Raw genomic sequence first — 12,261 nt, 5'->3', positions numbered from 1 at the left:
GTAAGAAAAGTTGGGGACCCCTGATGTAGCTCCATGAGAAGGGGACACTAAAACACTTCAAATCGTCCCCCAATGAACGTGAATGGTCGCTAAGTGCCAGGTCCTGTCAAGCGACAGGCCCATATGATAAGAAAGTGACACAAAAACAGCACAAAATGTTGTTTCAATGTATACTATGTGAAGGGATATTTATACTGATTTGTATGTTAATAGGGAGGAGGAAAATCTAAATTCATTGGAGGAACAAAGTGGTTGATTTGGCGAATACCTAGAGGAAGGTGCTGCAGGAAACAGCCAGGAATTTTATTTAATTTTTTAGAGTAAAAGTGGATTAACCTTTTATCATGTTTCACACATTTATATATTTTACATGCTGAAGGCTTCCATTCACTGTGCTGCGACTAATCTTACCCTTTGCTTACAGTGTGACTGATATCCTTTGGTCTTATAGGGCAGTGGCTCTGATTCCTAGTGTATTTCTTGAATCTTTGCTGTTGTTGGCCAGAGAGGAAGTACAAACAGTCATATGAGTTTCCATCCCCACACCCTCATACTACAGCATTTTATACAGTAATGCCTATTGCTATCGGGCAAATGTAAACATATTTTATTCTGACAACTCTGTTCTTTAAAGCTAAAAGATTTAGCAGAAAGATTTAGTCGCCCGCGATAGATCTTTGCTAACTTGGGCGACTTATCTCTCCAAAATGCCTCCACCGGCAACAAAGGGAATTACCAGTAGAACGGCCTACGCATCAGTCATGCAAAGTTGTCTGCAGGAGGAACCTTCACGTGACTTTGAAAAACTGAATTGTTGCGTAGGCCTTTCCACCGGCGATTCCCTTTGTTGCTGGTGGCCTTTAGGTGAGATTAGTTGTCAACAGTACATCTATTGCAGGCAACTAATCTCTGCGTGGGGCATTAGCCTAAAGTTTAATCTATCTGGCTTGATTACCTGACAACTTAAATATTTAAAACTTGACAGTAACTAATATTTAACTTGACAACTAAAATATTTAAGCATTTATTTTCTGCATTGGAAAGATTTGTCCCAGTTTGGAAAATAATCGTCCAAATTGTCAGTACCGTTTGTATCGTGAGTTAACAGTTGCCCTGTGGAAGTTGGGCACTTACTATGCCAAATCATTATTAAATGCTGTTAAAATTTCTCTAAAACCAGTGCAATAGGCTTTCTCTAATAGTATAACTTGATGTAGGTCATTATATGTGATTTTATAAATAGAATCTCTATTGCCTTATATCAGAAGATCTAGAACAGGTAGAATAATAAAAAAAACCATCTGACAGTTTACTGTGGGTTACTAGACCTTGAAAACTTTGCCCCTGTACTAAATTATTTTATACCTGTTCCTACCATGCCCGGACTGGCAATCTGTGGATTCTGGCAAATGCCAGAGGGGCTGCTGTAAGATGTTATAGACACTTACTATTTATTGGGTCATGGGGGCTGTTTGGGATCTGTGTACCTGAAGCGCCTATTTTAAAACCCAGTCTGGACCTGGTAACTACATTACATCTCCTACCATTGTATATCTCCCTTTAGCAAGTGTATGTATATATATATATATAGTACATTGTTGGCACTGTTGGCAAAAAAATATATAAACCAATAACACTTTGCCCCCTCACCTAGATGTTACTGTGCCCCACAGCATATACATTTTAGTACATTTTAGTACATTTTAGGGCCCCTAAAGTTGACCTACTCTACCAAAATATATTAAAATTTGTCTTTAATTAGGGCCATACTGGACCCTCAACACTCTTGATCCCCCCTGCTTCCCCTGTAGTTATGCCCCTGAAAAGAGCTTTTCAGTCTGTATTGATGTACACCCTATAGCTGCATTTCATACAGACATGGACATGGTTTTGAGGTGTTTGTATTCATACTGTGAATAAGTGACTGTACCAGAAAAAGCAAAAGGTACATACAATACAAAAGTAAGGTGCTATAACATGAAATGCAGCAGACAGGACCACGATTAAATATTTTCTGTATATTGAGGCTCACAAATTGTCTGAGGTAAAAAAAACACACAGATACAGATTCAAGCCTCAGGTTCAACTGCCAATATATATTTAATGCATGTATCTAATTTTTAATCAGAAGCTTTTTCCTTACTGTCTTTTCACCTAGGGCAGCTATTTCAATATCTAAAAGTGTTAGTTAAAGGGGGGTGTGTGATATTGGCAAGTACCAGCCAGTAAGGCCACCAGGAGGGAGATCATACGATCGGTATTCTCGGTAAGCCTGTATTAAAATTAGATTAATAATTAAAATGAAAATCAGTTTGATGTTTTAAAGATTGATGACTTTTTAGCAATCATGGGTTTTGTAATATGTTTTGACTGTACAGGCTGAGCCAATATGTTCGAGCATGTTCGATTTAGAAGGTAAATTATTTTGTAGTTCAATATGCACATCACACCTAAAGAATCCGGCACAGGCATCACTCACACGCCAAACACCAGAACCGACGCTCTGATGTCATTGGTGGGGGCACCATCAGAAATCACGGGGCCCCTCATAATAACATTTTCTATGTTTACTATTGAAAAAGCTCAAGAGTTCCCCTTTAATCTGGGTCCCTGTCGCTCCCTAAAGGACTTCTCATTTGCACTGGTACCAGCATGTTGTAAGTGTGTTGTAGTCTGACTATATATTGGGCCACATATTTACAGAGACTCAAGGCAGAAAGAAATGAGTCAGCTCACCGCATTGCTGAGTGACTGCCAACCTTTTATTTGTGCTTTATTTGCCCAAAATACAGTTAGTAAGCGCTTAATTGTACAAATAAAAGATTTGTAGTCACTTAGCTCTGCGGTGCTCCAACTATATGTATATATTGCTGGTCTTTTTTTATATAAAGTGAATATACTGTATTTCTTGCACCAGAGCATCTTTTGAAAAACTGGGTGCTTTCCACTGATTTTATATGTATGTGTGAGTGTGTGTATATATATATATATATAGAGAGAGAGAGAGAGAGAGAGAGAGAGAGAGAGTGAGAGTTTGTCCTTTTTAATATAAAATCAACTACAATTTACTCCTTAGTGACCATTCTGCACCATTCTGAAAACACTCAGGCCCAGCGTTGCAGAAGAAATAGTGGAAAATCATACAAAGCTTAATGGAAATATGTAACAAGCAATGTTTTTTTCACAAATACTTAAATTGATCACATGTGATGCTTGTGTCCTGTCTCTTATAATATCCCAGAAAATTAAACCCCCACATACCCAGCAAATGTGCCCGTCACAGAATCTGAGTGCTAAAATAACAAGGTAAAGCCTGGCAGGGGAAGACATTTATTTGTTATATTTAGCTGTATGTGATTGTGCAAGACCAAGCATTGCTGGGAGGAGGGAAGTCACACAGGAAGCCTAGAATCAAGTACAGACCTGCAGATCTCACTAAATATCACCCAATTCCTCCAGAAATGTTAGGATTCCAGTCTGATAAGGCATTCAGTTTTTTGCCTACTGGTTTTAAATGTGGTATAATCCCAGGGTCAGATTCTTGTCACCTTGGACAAATCATTTAATCTCCTGGTCTGCAGCATACAGAGTGCAGCTAAATATGTCTGCTTTGTTTGCTGGAAAGCATTTAAGACCCATGGGACAAAGTAATGGTGGCCATACATGGGCAGATTTTAGCTGCCAATTTCGCCCTTTCAGATGAAATTGGACACCTTATCTGCCAGTGAATGGGGCCCTCCAACTGACCTACCCAGATGATATCTGGCCAAAAATTGGGTAGGTGTAATTTTTCTGTTGGATCAAGGACTGCAATGGCTCATTGATGCAGTTCTTGCCCTGTAGGCCTGAATTCCCATCATTTTGATCCAGTCTTGGCCCTAGTGCCATCTTATAATGTATGACCAGTTTAATTTCTCTCTCTGCATGCCTATTATTTATTTCTAATTTTAATGCTTTAATGACCAGCACTTGAGTTCTGAGTTCAATTGCAGCCAGGGTACTATCTACAAGGAGTCCGTATGTTCCCCCTGTGTCTGTGAAGGTTTCCTCACACACTCCAAAAACATACAGGCAGGTTAATTGGCTCCTGATAAAACTGGCCCTAGTGTATGTAGGGACCCTAGATTGTTCCACTGGAGCATTAAAGGGTATATAATGGATAGGTGCTATATAAATACCAGAATATAAATACACATTTTTTTCCAATTTTCTTTAATAGGGCCACTTATTAGCTAGTCGGTTCCAGTTGTTTAGTGTCCTTCTATAGCAATGCTATCTAACGAGACATTCATTGCTGTATATAACCCTTAAAGTTAAACCTTATGGTGATGTGGTATGATGTCACTGTGGCCATTAATTGCTGAATGTGTATGTAAACAGCACTGTCCATAGCAGGGGCAACCTTCTACATTTTTTGATTACCTGTAATGAGAAATACCATATATCTGTGCCAGTAGAGGACTCCAGCTACGGCTATGCATTACATAGAACCAGCCTTTATTAGTCTATATAACCAGGGAGCAGTGCTACAAGCTGCATAGTGACAGCACCGTTAGTGTTAATACCAGAGAGCAGCAGTGGTGAGCAGGTGGCAGGGGGCTCGCGCTGGCCAAAGGCCTGGGGGAGTTTTTGGGCTACAGCTTTGACGTGCATACCAAGTGGTGGGAGGGGTGTTATGTAGGGAGAGCACTGGGCCAAGTAGTATTGCCTTGGGTGCCAGTACTTTTTGGCCCAGCTCTGGTATATACCATAGTTTTTGGAATATGGAATATTTTGACACTATATAGAGTCCTTAAATATCCCATTATCAATCTCAGCCATACTCAAAACAACAGAAAAATTATATCAGTCATAGTTTCACAGTCCTTGAATATCAGCTAATAGGGTTGATTCACTAAAGTGCGATAACGCATATCGCATGTTTTTTTGCGTTTATAGTATTAGCGCATGCGTTAAATTTCGCGCTACCACATGCGTTAATTTGCACACTGAAATAACACTAACGCATGATACACAAACACTTAGACGCTCTAAATATCGCATTTGTCTGTGCGAAAATTAACACCTACTTGAGGCAGGCGGTAATTATAGAAAAGTACAGTTCATGAGCTTTTGGCAACACAATATGGACTTTGCAGTGGGATTTATTCAAGTCTGTGTTGGCCCTAGCGTGATGCAGCCGCCAGTTTGCAGGGAAATGGGCATTTTCATAAAAGTAGTTTTACGAAAGTAATGCCATGTATGGATAATATGGCGTGCGTTTTTTCGCACGCGGTGACTATTTGTGCGCGATGCGTTAATAAGCGCACGTTCCATCAAATACCACACGAAAATAGTCTTCGCGCCTTAAATAACGCAAGCAGCATCGCGTCTAAATTAACGCAAGTATCCTTTTAGTGAATCGTGCGTTAAGACGTGAAAAATTAGACGCGATAAAATTTTTAACGCATGCTATAAATAGCGCACGTTTTAACGCACTTTAGTGAATCGGCCCTAATGTGTTCTAAACATGATATTTTAGTAACATTTCTTTAAAATATTTTTGGTATGTTTATATAAATGAGGATGCATTTCTATTGCATGCGCTTGAATTGTACCATTTAATAGCAGAATATGACAACAGCCATATAGGGATTTAGCTGTCCTGGCAAAATGACATTAATACGTTCAAATTAAAGCAGTGTGCTTATAACCCTAGTCCCCCTCCAAAGGCCTCCCTCCCAAACTGTACCACAGGGGGCTCACATAACTGCACGATCAGGGTCAACCCTGTGCACGATCATTGCACCTGAGTAAAGAAATTAAAAGTAGCTTTGTGGGGTTGGCGGGCACCATCTTGCACTGCTTTAGGTCCTTTTCATTCAGATCACCGACATGGAGCATTTTTAAACCAGGTACCAGTGATCAGTACATTTATGCGAGACCCTTATAGTATGGTTCAGGAGGGAAAAGGAGGACCTTTAGAGGGGCTCTTGGGCTCTAAGCACACTTTTGACATTCATTAATATATATGGTAGTTCACATGAAGATTGAACCACTACCTTGTAAGCAAATACTCACAATTATCCCCTTATCTGGAAAACCCCAGGTCCCGAGCATTTTGGATAACAGGTACCATACCTGTACAGTATATTATTTTTCCAGATAAAGACACTACTTGCCTTTTTATGGTAAAGCTCCACCTGAATTCCCACTGAAAGAATGGATATGGACATACAGGTATGGGACCTCTTATCCAGAATGCTCGGGACCTGGGGTTTTCCAGAACAGGGTTCTCTCTGTAATTTGGATTTCCAAAAAGCAGCTTTGTGTGTTTGGTGCACCAGGGCACTTAATCAGGCTGCTTTTGGCCTTATGTTTGCTGTTTTTCTTACTTGGCCTGTCTGTTGGATCTATGAGTGTCTGTACTTTCCATACCTTAACCTTTGCTAAAAAATAGCATAAACATTAAATAAACCCAATAGGGCTGTTTTGCCTCCAATACGGCTTAATTATATTTTAGTTGGGATCAGGTACTGTTTCATTATTACAGAGAAAAAGGAAATCAGTTTTAAAAATCTGAATATTTGATGAAAATGGGGTCTATGGCAGATGGTCTGTCTGTAATTTGGAGTTTTCTGGATAATGGGTTTCTGCATAACCGATCCCATAACTGTACTATAAGGCAGGGTCAGACAGGAACTACAACACACACAACAACCTTGTAGAAGGAGTATTTTTAGACAGACAGAGCCACTACTGACAGGTATTTTTAAGACCTGCAGAATCAGTTAACTTGGTCAGCATGTCATGCCTTTAAAATAGGCACAAATGAAGTACTCATGTTTCACTGCAAATGAATTCTACACCAGGGTACAGAAACCACTGTAGTCTGCATCTGAACTAAGTTGTTGTCAAATCTAAATTAAATGCAGCTCTGCCTAGGAGTTAGCGCCTATTAGTGATGCAACTCTGTAATGGTTTCCAGCCTCACATGTGTTTATATAAATATTCAACTATGTACAGAAGCAAAGCTCAGCAAGCAAAGGCCTCTGCCCTGATACTGAACTGAGGGAAACTGTATGGCAGCTGCAAACAACATGGCAGCACCAGGGGTACAGTGTAACAGTTCAGCATTGCCAGAGGCCCTTTTTATTTTAATCTTGGTTTAGGGGATGGGAAGGTTTGACACTGAGGCCCAGTAATGACTATTAACGAGATTGGTGAGTTTGTAGTTCTGCAACAGCTGAAGGCTTTTTAGATATTTCATTTAGTTAACAGATTATACTGGTTCCAGTAGCATATGCTCCTGCTAAAGCCACATGTGTGAGACATATAAAAAAATTCTATGAACAGCCTGCACTATATACTCTGTATAAACTTAACCTTTTCATTGCTATCCATGTACTCAGCAGGCGGCTGTGAATGTGAAGCTGGGAGACGTGTGGAAGTGGAGGCACGCTGCATGGATCAATGTCGCCCTTGTGCTCTATATGCAGCTGTCTGTCAGCCGGGTGAGGAATGTACTGATATCAGATGCCAGATTGGGCACCGTGATCTCAGGCACAGTGAAACAGGAAGCAAGACACACAGCACACTTAGATACAACTGTAGGCCATGAAAGGAAAAGGACTGTCACACACACACAGCTGTTCTAATGTGTTTAGCAGGGGATACCGAGGGAAGGATGAGTAGAGGAGGGTGATGGGTACGCTGGAGAGCAGACTATTTGTGTCTGTGTACTAGTGCAAAGCAATGCTTTGAGCAGCAAAGGGAGTAAGTCAGTATGTAAGCTTGGTGAATGCCAATCAATATCATTTTAGTGTTTTTTTTTAATTGCCTTGCCACTGCTATCACTCCAGTCTGGCTCATAAGATTATGCAGCCTTAACTTACCCTCTGGTCTCCACCATTGTGACCTTCCTGCTCCTCCAAGAATCAACTGTGTGCATAACCGTACCCTGAACTCTGGGGCAGTGCAGCTTCTCTTGGAATCATGGGAGAGTAGGGCCACTGCAGTGGGACCTGTAAATTCAAATATGGCTGGATGATGGGTTATAGAGCATGTGCAGGCAGTGCATTTATACATGCTATATGCTATACTGAGTAGAGACCTTTAGGACACAAGATCTAGTCGGGTGGTGGACTGAGGAAACCTTTTAAAAGTTTTTTTTTTTTTAAATATATAGGCACCCATAGTCTGCTTGTCAATATTTGCCACCCTAGGCACAGCCCCCGGGGGGCATATATAGAAAATACAGCTCATGAGACCAAACGTAGATTGTAAGTTCTGTGGAGAGGGACTTCTTGTGCTTGAGAATAGTCAGTATAATTAGTACTGCTAGAAATGTTATGTCTCATGGGTGAATGAATTGCTTTGGAAAAGATAGGCCCACACTACCAAAGGAGCAGATGGAGCTGCAGCCCCAGGTCTCTTTGCAAAACTGGCTCTTCAGATCTAGGGACAGAGGACTTAAATGTCATAAAGCAAATTAATTGCTTTTGTGTCCTCTGATAGTTTTTAATTGATCTGATATAAATTGATCTGAATACAGAGAAATGTAAAATGATTAAAGTAAGTAAACTGCAATCTTTTTTTGTGCAAACTAGCACTCAAGTTGAACAGGTGGAGAAGTGAAAGCTCTAAAGAATATTTAGTGAAATAATATAAATCTTAATAGGTTTCAGGAAAAACAACTGTTTCTTTCACTAATTATACTATTGCTTTCACAGCCCTTCAACGATGCCAGCAGCACCCAGAGTCTAAAGGTGGCCACACACGTGGCGATTTGCGATCTTTCGTGCGACCATCGGTCGCACGAAAGATCGTACAATCAGCCACAAACCGTTTAGGGCTGAAACGGCAATTAAGGAGGTAGAAACAATAGGATTTCTACCTCCTTCTGCTGATTCAGCGCTGAAGGCAGATTTTGGTCAGGCGCCTTCTATGGCGCCCGATCAAAATCTTTTAACGGCCTGATCAGCGAGTCGACCAATATCAGCAGGTTCCTGCGATATTATCGGTGCGTGTATGGCCAGCTTAAGGCTGATGCCACACAGAGCTGATCAGAATCACCCCTCTATGATAACATTAGCTTTCTTCTTTGCCTGAGCCTAGAATCATTGTGTTGGCCTAGGTGCAAACAAAAGCGGCAAATATCATCTCTGAAATGCATCCCAGCGCCAAAGTCACCATGTGAATTTGCACTCAGGCTGGCACAATGGTTCTGGGTGCAGGCAAGAAGAAAGCTGATGCTAGCATAGGGGAGGATTCAGCCCCATGTCAGTGAAGTGTGCCATAGCGAAACAGTATCTAATTTGTTACACAAAAGGGCTCATTTACAACTGCAACAGCAGTTCTGACTGCACAAATTAATTTAAGCTATTTATTAAAGAAGAAGAAAAGGTGAAATTACTTGGGGGTGCCAAATGTAAGCCACCCCCTCCCTTGATTATAATCATTTACCTGATACCCTAGGCCAGTGTTCCTAGTTATTGAAAACTGTAGAAGATTTTTAGGGCAATCTGATTCATATCAAAACACAAACACAACTGTGCCATTTTGACACACCAGCAGTGCCTTTTGCTTTGACTTATTTGAAAGCCCTGGTCTGTGGCCTCTGAAAAATCTCATTACTATCATCCATTCCCATATAACATCACACACGGGTCTCTTGGTTAATTGTAACTTCCCCAAAACCTGTACCGTTATTGTGATTTTTTGGGGGGGCTCAGGTGCTTACAGGCCTCTGCACATCCCATGTTCTCGGGTACCTAAAATCTCCTCACACTCTTTTATGCTGCTCGATGCTTGGTAAGTGGATATAGATATTTATATAGATATTTCTGACTCCCAGTAACCAGTACTTGTCAGACTCTTCATTAGTGTAGATAAAAAGGATCATGACACAAAATACAAAGGGGAGGTGAGCGAAGGACTAGGTCATTACTCTCCCTGTGCTGTGCTACCAAGCTTGGACTGGTAAGCTGTATATGCCAGATGGGCTGCTCTAAGCTGCCGCAGACAGGTGATTAGGTGTGGTTGTTTGTGTACTTTAAATGCCAGGGCCTATTTTGAATCTCAGTCGAGACGTGCTACCTTGATCATTTTACACTTGGAAACTCAAGTGGAAGTGCCACTTGCATTAACTGAACAGGCAGATTCTTGTGTCTATTCAATTATTTAATGTGAATGTATCTTTCTACATTAGAATGCAAGTTCTTTAAGGCCAGACCTCTTTTCTTTCTAGAAATCGAGCCTGTCCCACTGTGGTAACTTAGCTGGTGCATTTAAACTCTTTAGCAGCAGTTTTTTTCCTTATTGTTATTGTAGTGTAATTATACCTACATGTTTATAGGAAGAGCCACGGTTTGGGCAGTGAAGCATGACACTGACATTCTTTGCACAGCATGCGCCTTGAGGTTGGTTTGGCTGAATCAGCTCAGATATAGGTACAGGACAATCTGCCTCATGTAAACACACACCTTAATAACATTGTATTTGGGGTTTGGCTTATGCACCTGTTTTTTAAAATAAGTAGATTCTTTGTGTGTCTGAAATCAACAAGTGCTGTGTGTAGAAACAGAAGAGACCCCTCCACGCACCCAGCCTCTGTGCGTGAATATGTGTATGAATAAAGGACAACAATAATAAGCTGCTAATCATTTGTGCAGTAGTAGGAATATTACTTTACTGCACACAGACCACATGCCCGACAGCCTTGGGCCCTGCTGTCCAGATGCATTCACAGGCATCACGAGCTGCAAAGGGAGGGGGAAACCATGTGTGGCAGAAGCCTGACTGCAAACATTATTAGGAGGAAGGAAGGAAGTGAGAGGGGATGGGAGAGAGGGCAAAGATCCCACAGATGAGTGCACTCCCTCTGATCACATTGCTGTGTTGTCAAACAATACCAGGGCTGCTCTGATTGGGCGAGGGCTGGGGACTGCATTCCCTGAATGGAGCAGCAGAGGTGGGGCTGCAATGTTAATCTTTGGCCAAGTTCCACACCAGGCTGTTGTGTGCATGTGTGAGAATGTGTGTGAGTGTGTGTCTGTGCGCAGAACCAGCCAATACAATTTGATGAAAACAAGCTGCAAACCTATGGAAAGATCCGAGCTGCCACGCCCTCCTCCTGTGGGCTCGTCTTGTGTATTTTCTTGGGCACTAATCCCTCCGAAATGGAAAAACAAGTTGCAAACTCCCCAAATCGCTCGTAGCTTTTCAGGAAAAGAAAAATGGGTTTGTTTAATGAAAAATCAGCAATAAAAGTAAATATGAGAAGCTGGTGGTGCTTTCTACGCTTCCAGAAAAAGAGATAGCATATGGCCCCTCAGCTGTGGCTGAGCTATTGTACATCTCCCCAAACAAGTTATATGTAGTACAGTGTAGTTTTGGCTCAAAAGACACATTCATAAAGTTCAATCTTTTGCTCAAATAAATTCTATATACTGTTCATATGATCCAGCAGAACAGTTTGCAAAACATAACATATATCACATGGGACAGCAGTATTTTATTATTCTTAACAAGCATTTATAAAGTGCCAATCTAGTCACATTTATTTATAGAAGCTTACCCTAATCTAGTTTAGCAATACCCTGTGCCACACCTCTCACAACTCTGGTCATGCCCATTCCCACACCTTGTGTCTCAACCCTTTCTCCTTGTAGATTGTAAGCTCTTTTGGGCATGGCTCTCTTCACCTCTTGTATCGGTTATTGATTGCTTTATATGTTACTCTGTATGTCCAATGTATGAAACCCACTTATTGTACAGCGCTGCGGAATATGTTGGCGCTTTATAAATAAATATTAATAATAATAGTCTGCAGCATAATTTGTACAAAACAGAAAGGTGTATACATGTACATGGAACACACAGACTAATACAGACTGTTAAAGTTGTTGAAGAGTGCCCTGCTCATTTGAGTTTACGGCATTGTCTTACCCTTAGCAAGTGCATTGGCTTATTGTATATAATAGAGCGATAGTCCCATCATGGAAGGCTGAAAGCTGTAGTTCGGCAATAGCCATATCGTGGCCATATACTTAAAGATCTGCTTCTTTGTTCGATATAGCCACCTATGTGCTGGGCCATATTAGTATGATCATAATGGCCACCAGCAGGCCCGGATTTGTGGAGAGGCCACAAAGGCCCGGGCCTAGGGCGGCAGAAGTTTAGGGGCGGCATGCCGCCCCGCCGCAATAAAATTTTTAAATTTTGCTCCTATACGGAGCAATGGGGACTTCTCCCCACTACTCCGTATGGGAGATGAAATGT

This window comes from Xenopus tropicalis, chromosome 4 (genome assembly GCF_000004195.4).
Source record: "Xenopus tropicalis strain Nigerian chromosome 4, UCB_Xtro_10.0, whole genome shotgun sequence".
Lineage (NCBI taxonomy): Eukaryota > Metazoa > Chordata > Amphibia > Anura > Pipidae > Xenopus > Xenopus tropicalis.
This window is presented reverse-complemented; position numbering follows the sequence as displayed.